Below are 11,258 nucleotides of genomic sequence, written 5' to 3'. Positions count from 1 at the left end.
TCTGATTCTCTTGGTAAATGTCAAGCAGTGCAATAAAAGAGAGAGAATAAGGGTTAGAAGCAAATAAACCTGGGGGGGAAACCTAGCTCTTTCTTATGACCTACATCTCCAGCCATTTATTTAATCATATTTAAGCCTCAGTCTCTTCATTGGGGTGCTCTAATGTCTACCTTGCAGAGTTATTGAACCAGCGGGAAATATCATATGTAACACACCCAGTATGATAGATTGAATACAACTTAATTATCTGTAGAACTGAAGAATCCATAGCCTAGAGAAATTTATTAAATTTATTCCCCATGGATGTATATAATAGGGAACTACATTTTTCAACTTTGTCTTAAAACTCTGATAATCCAATAGCAAGTCAAATATGGTTTCTAGTTCATTTGGGGGTTGTGAATAATTATGATACTTTGGAGCTTAAAGGACAAATCTAAAGCTTTCTGGACGTCTGAAATTGATGCCAATTGGACAGAAATCAGAGAAAAGTTTTGAACTCATTAGTTTAATTGTTTATCTTGTGGAGCTTTATTTTCTCAAGTTATTTTCTTCTGAATGTGTATTTATTTGCTTATTGTTTGTTCCTGTAGCCACAGATGCTCACTGAGTGGGGAAGATTTGAACAGACAATGGCTTTCTCCCAGTGCTCATCTGCAGCCAACCATTTACCATGCAAAAGGCCTTCTCTACCACCTGAGCAGCATTGGCCGAAGTCCCGTGGTGAGTCACTTCCTTCTGCCTCCACCTTCCTGGCTGCTTCCTTCTACCTTCCAGGAAGCAGATTATATTCTGTCAAGGCAATAATAGACAACAATCAAAAACCTATGTATGACAAGATAGAATGGGGGATGCATTGTGTATTGGCTGCCTGGGCCATCATACCAAACTGCCACAACTGGGTACCTTGGTACCTTTGTGTAATGCAACAGAAACTTATTTCACATTTCTAGAGGCATAAGTCTGGAATCAGTGTGTTGGCAGGATCATGCTCACTCTGATGGCTCTAAGGAAGGCTCCTTCTTTGTCTGTTCCAGCTTCTGGTGGTTTCTAGCAATCTTTAGCATTCCTGGGCTTGTGGCAGTATAACTCTAATCTTTGCCTGTGTCTTCACAAGGCCATCTTCCCTCTGTGTCCAAGTTGTCCTCTTCTAATAAGGACATCAGTCATTGTATTAGGGCTAATTCTAATGAAGTATGGCCTCATCATAGTTTTATTATATCTGCAAAGACCCTGTTTCCAAACAAGGTCACATTCACAAGTATCAGGGATTAGAGCTTGAATACATCTTTTGAGGGGACACAGTTCACCCCACAACAAAGGCATACCCCCAGTGTAGTAGTCATTGGTAAAAATTGGGCAAAAATTATATTTCATTCCATATCTTGAGTCTTCATTTTTCTGGTATTTCAGTTATTGCATAAGAAAGAAAATGTATATACCTATTCAATAGTGTTTGTAACAAAATCCTCTAGGTGTTTATGTTCAACTAACACTTACTATATTCCAAATATTATTCTGGCGCTGTCCCGGGGATTTTTATATCTAGGCTGTTTTCCCAAGCCTCTAGTACTATACAATTGATTTAAAAAACACTGTTTGAAATCAGAGGACTTGGCTCAAGATAATAAAGAGAAAATGGCAGCCAAGTAACCATATGAAAATGCTCATTTATTAACTACAAACTGTGAACTTATCTGTCTACAAACATGTAGAGGGACATATGTCCAAATTTAGAGTCCTTACCTAACCTAACGAACTTAAAATAGAGTGAAGAAGCTCACATACTGGCCAAATCAATTAATCATCTCTACCTTTAGCCACTTTTTGAACATCTACTATGTGACAAAAAGGTGGCACATTCAATGAATATTTAATTTTAAAATGGATGAATTATAATGTAGAATCTTATTTAAATCTCAAAGGAGATGAACAAATAAACTGATTTCAATGAGATCACCCAGAGGTGTATGGCAGAGTGGGGATTCAGTTCTGATATGTTTTTCTACCCTGCAACATAGCCTCTCTTCATTACTTACTGTTGAAAGCATGTGTTGGGGAGCCCCATGACTATCTGCAGGCTCAGTGATGCCCTGGAAGGACTCACAGGGCTCAGAATAGCAGTTATATTCATAGTTACAGTTTATTACCTTCAGAGGACACAGAGTAAAATCAGAAAAGGTAAAAGGCATTCATGGCAGAGTCCACGAAAGACAAGGTACAAATTTCCAGGTGTCCTTGTGCCGGGTAGAGATATATGGACAGTGCTTGACTCTCCAGCAACAATATGGGTTGCTAACCAGGAAATGTCACCTAGCTCTGGTGTCCAGGGTTTTTGTTGGGGGGTCAGTTATGTAGCCATCAAATATCCTACATGGCTGATCTTACTCAGTCTCCCATTTCTCCAGAGGTCAAATTGATATCTCATGATCCTAGAGCCCTAACACAAGTCACATTGTTAGCATCAACCATCTGGCATGGCCCAAGTCCCAAGGTAAAGAAAGATCTGTTATCCAGCAGAATATTCCAAGAGTGTGAAGTGTATTTTCCGAGAGTCATTCAAGGGACAGATCTTATTTCAGAGTGTGCAGGATTTGAACCATCTAGGCTTGCTGAGTCAATCTTTTTTTCGCTTAGAGAGCAAAGTGATTTCTTTTCCTTTAAGAATCCTCATTCTGGAAGTCCTAGCCAGAGCAATCAGGCACAAGAAAGAAATAAAGGGCATCCAAATTGGAAAAGAGGAAATCAAATTATTTCTGTTTGCTAATGATATGATCGTATACCTAGGAAACCCTAAAGACTCCCTCAAAAGACTCTTACATTTGATAACTGAATTCAATAAAGTCTCAGGTTACAAAATCAATGTACACAAACCAGTAGCACTGCTGTATGCCAGCTGAGAATAAAATCAAGAACTCAGTTTTATTAACAATAGCTACAAAAAATAAAGTATCTAGGAATATATTTAACAAAGGAGGTAAAAGATCACTACAACAAGAACCACAAAACACTGATGAAAGAAATCAGAGATGACACAGACAAATGGAAAAATATCCCATGCTCATGGATAGGAAGAATCAATATTTTGAAAATCATCATATTGTCCAAAGCGATCTACAGATTTAATGCAATTCCTATCAAAATACTAACATCATTTTTCACAGAATTAGAAAAAACAATCCTAAAATTTATATGGAACCAAAAAATAGCTGAAGCAATCTTTAGCAAAAAGAACAATCTGGAGGCATCACATGACTGGATTTCAAGTTATACTACCAGTCTATAGTTACCAAATCACCATGGCACTGGTATAAAAGTAGGCACATAGACCAATGGAACAGAATAGAGAACCCAGAAATAAAGCTAATCACTTACAATCAACTGATCTTCGACCAAGTAGAAAAAAATATGTATTCAGTAAATGATGCTGCAAAAATTGGATAGCCACATGTAGAAGAATGAAGTTGGATCCCTATCTCTCACCACATACAAAAATTAACTCAGATGAATTAAAGACTTAAATCTAAGATCTAAGTCTGTAAAAATTCTCACAGAAAACACAAGAAAAACTCCACTGGATATAGGCATAGGCAAATAATTTATGGCGAAGACTCCAAAAGCAAATACAACAGAAAGAAACATAAATAAATGGGACCTAATTAAACTAAGTACCTTTTGCATGACAAAAGAAATAACAGAGTAAACAGACAACCTACAGAATGGAAGAAAATATTTGCAAACTATACATCTGACAAAAGACTAATATCCAAAATCTACAAGGAACTCAAACAAATCAGCAAAACAAAAAAGAAATAATGTTATTAAAATGTGGGCAAATGACATGAACAGATATTTCTCAAAAGAAGATATATGAGTGACCAAGAAACATGAAAAAATGGTCAACATCACTAATTATTAGGCATATGTAAATTAAAACTGCAATGAGATGCCACCTTATCCCAGTAAGAATGGCCATTTTTACACTGGGAGCAGTGGCTCAAGCCTGTAATCCCAGCACTTTGGGAGGCCGAGACGGGAGGATCATGAGGTCAGGAGATCGAGACCATCCTGGCTAACATGGTGAAAACCCCCGTCTCTACTAAAAAATACAAAAAAAAAAAAAACCAGCCGGGTGATGTGGCAGTCGCCTGTAGTCCCAGCTACTCGGGAGGCTGAGGCAGGAGAATGGCATAAACCCGGGAGGCGGAGCTTGCAGTGAGCTGAGATTGCGCCACTGCACTCCAGCCTGGGCGACAGAGTGAGACTCTGTCTCAAAAAAAAAAAAAAAAAAAGAATGGCCATTTTTAAAAGGTCAAAAAACAACAGATGTAGGCATGGATGCAGTGAAAAAGGAATGCTTATACACTACCAGTGGGAATGTAAATTAGTACAATCTCTGTGAAAAACAGTATGGTGATTTTTTAAAGAACTAAAAGGAGATCTACCATTTGATCCAGCAATCCCACTACTGGGATTCTGTTCAAAGGAATAAAAAAGTTATTATATTAAAAAGATACCTGCACATATATGTTTATTACAGCATAATTCATAACTGCACAAAGATATGAAATCAACCTAAGTCCCCATCAACTAATGAGTAGATAAAGAAAATATGGCATATGCCGGGTGCGGTGGCTCAAGCCTGTAATCCCAGCACTTTGGGAGGCTGAGGCAGGTGAATCACAAGGTCAGGAGATTGAGACCATCCCGGCGAACAAGGTGAAACCCTGTCTCTACTAAAAATACAAAAAATTAGCTGGGCGTGGTGGCGGGCGCCTTTAGTCCCAGCTACTCTGGAGGCTGAGGCAGGAGAATGGTGTGAACCTGGGAGGCAGGGCTTTCTGTGAGCCGAGATCACACCACTGCACTCCAGCCTGGGTGACAGAGCGAGATTCGATCTCAAAAAAAAGAAAAAAAAAAAAAGAAAATGTGGCACATATAAATATGCACATACACGTATGTGTATGTCTGTGTATAAATATATATATATATAAAATATACACACAACATATATACATATACCATGGAATACTGCTCAACTGTAAAAAAGAATGAATTAATATCTTTTGCAGCAACTTGAATGGAACTGGAGGCCATTATCCTACGTGAAGTAACCCAGGAATGAAATACCACAGGTTCTCATTAAGTGGGATAAGCTATGGGGATGCAAAGACATACTGACTGGTGTCATGGACACTGGAGAAACAGAAGGGGGTTGGTGGGAGAGGAGTGAAATGAAAAATTGCCTTTTGGTTACAATGTACACTATTCAGGTGATAGGTACACTTAAAGGGGACTTCACCACTATAGAATACATCCATGTAACCAAAAACTACTAAAGCTATTGAAATTACAAAGTTGCGGGGGGTGCGAGCAAGATGGCCGAATAGGAACAGCTCCAGCCTCTAGCTCCCAGCATGAGTGACACAGAAGATGGGTGATTTCTGCATTTTCAATTGAGGTACCGGGTTCATCTCACTGGGGAGTGCCAGACAATCAGTGCTGGTCAGCTGGTGCAGCCCGACCAGCGAGAGCTGAAGCAGGACAAGGCATCGCCTCACCTGGGAAGTGCAAGGGGGAAGGGAATCCCTTTAGAAACTGAGACACACGACACCTGGAAAATCAGATAACTCCCACCCTAATACTGCACTTTACCAAGGGTCTTAGCAAATGGCACACGAGGAGATTATATCCTACATCTGGCTGGGAGGGTCCCACGTCCAAAGAGCCTCCCTCATTGCTAGCACAGCAGTCTGAGATCTAACTGTAAGGCAGCAGTGAGGCTGGGGGAGGGGTGCCTGCCATTGCTGAGACTTAAGTAGGTAAACAAAGCCTCCATGAAGCTCGAACTGGGTGGAGCCCACCACAGCTCGAGGAGGCCTGCCTGTCTCTGTAGACTCCACCTCTTGGGACAGTGCATAGCAAAAAAAAAAGCAGCAGAAACCTCTGCAGATGTTAATGACCCTGTCTGACAGCTTTGAAGAGAGCAGTGGATCTCCCAGCACGGAGGCTGAAATCTGAGAACGGACAGTCTGCCTGCTCAAGTGGGTCCCTGACCCCTGAGTAGCCTAACTGGGGGACATCCCCCACTAGGTGCAGACCAACACCTCACACCTCACATGGCGGGCTACACCCTTGAGACGAAGCTTCCAGAGCAAGAATCAGACAGCAGCACTCGCTGTACAGCAATATTCTATCTTCTGCAGCCTCCGCTGCTGATACCTAGGCAAACAGGGTCTGGAGTGGACTTCAAGCAAAATCCAACAGAGCTACAGCTGAGGGTCCTGAATGTTAGAAGGAAAACTAACAAACAGAAAGGACACCCACACCAAAACCCCATCAGTATGTCACCAGCATCAAAGACCAAAGGCAGATAAAACCACAAAGATGGGGAAAAAGCAGGGCAGAAAAGCTGAAAATTCAAAAAATTCAAAAAATCAGAGTGCATCTCCCCCTCCAAAGGAACGCAGCTCATCACCAGCAGTGGATCAAAGCTGGACGGAGAATGACTTTGACGAGTTGAGAGAAGAAGGCTTCAGTCGATTAAACTTCTCAAAGCTAAAGGAGGAACTACATACCCAGCACAAAGAAACTAAAAATCTTGAAAAAAGAATGGAAGAATGGATAACTAGAATAATCAATGCAGAGAAGTCCATAAACGAACTGACAGATATAAAAACCATGACATGAGAAATATGTGACAAATTCACAAGCTTTAGTAACCGGCTCGATCAACTGGAAGAAAGGGTATCAATGATTGAAGATCAACTGAATGAAATGAAGTGAGAAGAGAGATTTAGAGAAAAAAAGGAAAAAGAAATGAACAAAGCCTCCAAGAAATATGGGATTATGTGAAAAGACCAAATCCATGTCTGACTGGTGTGCCTGAAAGTGAGGGGGAAAATGGAACCAAGTTGGAAAACACTCTTCAGGATATCATCCAGGAGAACTTCCCCAACCTAGTAAGACAGGCCAACATTCAAATTCAGGAAATACAAATAATGCCACAAAGATACTCCTCGAGAAGAGCAACTCTAAGACACATAATTGTCAGATTAACCAAAGTTGAAATGAAGGAAAAAATGTTAAGGACAGCTGGAGAGAAAGGTCGGGTTACACACAAAGGGAAGCCCATCAGACTAACAGCAGATCTCTCGGCAGAAACTCTACAAGCCAGAAGAGAGTGGGGGCCAATATTCAACATTCTTAAAGAAAAGAATTTTAAACCCAGAATTTCATATCCAGCCAAACTAAGTTTCATAAGTGAAGGAGAAATAAAATCCTTTACAGGAAAGCAGATGCTTAGAGATTTTGTCACCACCAGGCTTGCCCTACAAGAAATCCTGAAGGAAGCACTAAACATGGAAAGGAACAACTGATACCAGCCATTGCAAAAACATGCCAAAATGTAAAGACCATAGATGCTAGGAAGAAACTGCATCAACTAACAAGCAAAATAACCAGCTAATATCACAATGACAGGACCAAGTTCACATGTAACAATATTAACCTTAAATGTAAATGGACTAAATCGTCCAATTAAAAGACACAGTCTGGCAAATTGGATAAAGAGTCAAGACCCATCAGTTTGCTGTATTCAGGAAACCCATCTCACATGCAGAGATACATATAGGCTCAAAATAAAGGGATGCAGGAAGATCTACCAAGCAAATGGAGAACAACAACAACAAAAAAGCAGGGGTTACAATCCTAGTCTCTGATAAAACAGACTTTAAACCATCAAAGATCAAAAGAGACAAAGAAGGCCATTACATAATGGTAAAGGGATCAATTCAACAGGAAGAGTTAACTATCCTAAATATATATGCGCCCAATAGAGGAGCACCCAGATTCATAAAGCAAGTCCTTAGAGACTTTACAAGGAGACTTAGACTCCCATACAATAATAATGGGAGACTTCAACACTCCACTGTCAACATTAGACAGATCAACGAGACAGAAAGTTTACAAGGATATCCAGGAATTGAACTCAACTCTGCACCAAGTGGACCTAATAGACATCTACAGAACTCTCCACCCCAAATCAACAGAATAGACATTCTTCTCAGCACCACATCACACTTATTCAAAAATTGACCACATAGTTGGAAGTAAAGCACTCCTCAGCAAATGTAAAAGAACAGAAATTATTCACAAACTGTCTCTCAGACCACAGTGCAATCAAACTAGAACTCAGGACTAAGAAAGTCAATCAAAAACTGCTCAACTACATGGAAACTGAACAACCTGCTCCTGAATGACTACTGGGTACATAACAAAATGAAGGCAGAAATGAAGATGTTCTTTGGAACCAATGAGAACAAAGATACAACATACTAGAATCTCTGGGACACATTTAAAGCAGTGTGTAGAGGGAAATTTATAGCACTAAATGCCCACAAGAGAAAGCAGGAAAGATCTAAAATTGACACTCTAACATAACAATTAAAAGAACTAGAAAAGCAAGAGCAAACACATTCAAAAGCTAGCAGAAGGCAAGAAATAACTAAGATCAGAGCAGAATTGAAGGAGATAGAGACACAAAAAGCCCTCCAAAAAATCAATGAATCCAGGAGCTGGTGTTTTGAATAGATCAACAAAATTGATTGATTTCTAGCAAGACTACTAAAGAAGAAAAGAGAGAAGAATCAAATAGACACAATAAAAAATGACAAAGGGGATATCACCACCGATCCCACAGAAATACAAACTACCATCAGAGAATAGTATAAACACCTCTATGCAAATCAACTAGAAAATCTAGAAGAAATGCATAATTTCCTGGACACTTACACTCTCCCAAGACTAAACCAGGAAGAAGTTGAATCCCTGAATAGACCAATAGCAGGCTCTGAAATTGAGGCAATAATTAATAGCCTACCAACCAAAAAAAGTCCAGGACCAGACGGATTCACAGTTGAATTCTACCAGAGGTACAAGGAGGAGCTGGTACCATTCCTTCTGAAACTACTCCAATCAATAGAAAAAGAGGGAATCCTCCCTAACTCATTTTATGAGCCCAACATCATCCTGATATCAAAGCCTGGCAGAGACACAACAAAAAGGAGAATTTTAGACCAATATCCCTGATGAACATTGATGCAAAAATCCTCAATAAAATACTGGCAAACCGAATCCAGCAGCACATCAAAAAGCTTATCCACCATGATCAAGTGGAATTCATCCCTGGGATGCAAGGCTGGTTCAACATACAAAAATCAATAACCGTAATCCAGCATATAAACAGAACCAAAGACAAAAACCACATGATTATCTCAATAGATGCAGAAAAGGCTTTTGACAAAATTCAACAGCCATTCATGCTAAAAACTCTTGATAAATTCAGTACTGATGGAACGTATCTCAAAATAATAAGAGCTATTTATGACAAACCCTCAGCCAATATCATACTGAATGGGCAAAAACTGGAAGCATTCCCTTGGAAAACTGGCACAAGACAGGGATGCCCTCTCTCACCACTCCTAGTCAACATGGTGTTGGAAGTTCTGGCTAGGGCAATCAGGCAAGAGAAAGAAATAAAGGGAATTCAGTTAGGAAAAGAAGAAGTCAAATTGTCCCTGTTTGCAGATGACATGATTGTATATTTAGAAAACCCCATCATCTCAGCCCAAAATCTCCTTAAGCTGATAAGCAACTTCAGCAAAGTCTCAGGATACAAAATCAACGTGCAAAAATCACAAGCATTCTTATACACCAGTAACAAACAGAGAGCCAAATCATGAATGAACTTCCATTCACAATTGCTTCAAAGAGAATAAAATACCTAAGAATCCAACTTACAAGGGATGTAAAGGACCTCTTCAAGGAGAACTACAAACCACTACTCAGTGAAATAAAAGAGGACACAAACAAATGGAAGAACATTCCATGCTCATGGATAGGAAGAATCAATATCGTGAAAATGGCCATACTGCCCAAGGTAATCTATAGATTCAACGCCATCCCCATTAAGCTACCAATGACTTTCTTCACAGAATTGGAAAAACCTGCTTTAAAGTCCATATGGAACCAAAAAAGAGCCCACATTGCCAAGAGAATCCTAAGTCAAAAGAACAAAACTGGAGGCATCACGCTACCTGACTTCAAATTGGACTACAAAGCTACAGTAACCAAAACAGCATGGTACTGGTACCAAAACAGAGATATAGACCAATGGAACAGAACAGAGCCCTCAGAAATAATACCACACATCTACAGCAATCTGATCTTTGAAAAACCTGACAAAAACAAGAAATGGGGAAAGGATTCCCTATTTAATAAATGGTGCTGGGAAAATTGGCTAGCCATAAGTAGAAAGCTGAAACTGGATCTTTTCCTTACTCCTTATACGAAAATTAATTCAAGATGGATTAGAAACTTAAATATTAGACCTAATACCATAAAAACCCTAGAAGAAAACCTAAGTAATACCATTCAGGACATGGGCATGGGCAAGGACTTCATGTCTAAAACACCAAAAGCAATGGCAACAAAAGCCAAAATTGACAAATGGGATCTAATGAAACTAAAGAGCTTCTACACAGCAAAAGAAACTACCATCAGAGTGAAAAGGCAACCTACAGAATGGGAGAAAATTTTGCAATCTATTCATCTGACAAAGGGCTAATATCCAGAACCTACAAAGAACACAAACAAATTTACGAGAAAAACAACCCCATCAAAAAGTGGGCAAAGGATATGAATAGACATTTCTTTTTCTTTTTTTTTTTTTTTTGTGAGATGAAATCTCACTCTCTAGCCCAGGCTAGAGTGCAGTGGCATGATCTCCGCCCACTGCAAGCTCCACCTCCTGGGTTCACACCATTCTCCTGCCTCCGCCTCCCGAGTAGCTGGGACTACAGGCGCCTGCCACCACGCCTGGCTAATTTTTTTTTTTTGTATTTTTAGTAGAGACGGGATTTCACCATGTTAGCCAGGATAGTCTCATTCTCCTGACCTCGTGATCCACCCGCCTGGGCTCCCAAAGTGCCAGGATTGTAGGCGTGAGCCACCACGCCCAGCCGACATTTCTTAAAAGAAGACATGCATACAGCCAACAGGCACATGAAAAAATTCTCGTCATCACTCGCCATCACAGAAATGCAAATCAAAACCACAATGAGATACCATCTCACACCAGTTAGAATGGCAATCATCAAAAAGTCAGGAAACAACAGGTGCTGGAGAGGATGTGGAGAAATAGGAACAGTTTTACACTGTTGGTGGGATTGTAAACTGGTTCAATCATTGTGGAAAAC

At 39.9% G+C, this 11,258-nt stretch overlaps 1 protein-coding gene across 1 annotated transcript in view; it reads left to right on the top strand.

Annotated features, from left to right (window-relative positions):
- Nucleotides 1-599: 599 nt before the first annotated feature.
- The window catches only part of LOC117070259 (cytosolic carboxypeptidase 4-like), a 403,714-nt gene continuing 393,055 nt past the window's right edge, over nucleotides 600-11,258 (top strand). Inside the window, exon 1 of the mRNA XM_033189113.1 lies at nucleotides 600-723. The gene's annotated coding sequence lies outside the window, so the exon portion shown is untranslated. The remainder of the gene's footprint in view (nucleotides 724-11,258) is intronic.

Source organism: Trachypithecus francoisi, unplaced genomic scaffold (assembly GCF_009764315.1).
Source record: "Trachypithecus francoisi isolate TF-2019V2 unplaced genomic scaffold, Tfra_2.0 Lachesis_group3, whole genome shotgun sequence".
NCBI lineage: Eukaryota > Metazoa > Chordata > Mammalia > Primates > Cercopithecidae > Trachypithecus > Trachypithecus francoisi.
Note: the sequence above shows the minus strand (reverse complement) of the source record. Positions and strands in the feature narration are given on the sequence as shown.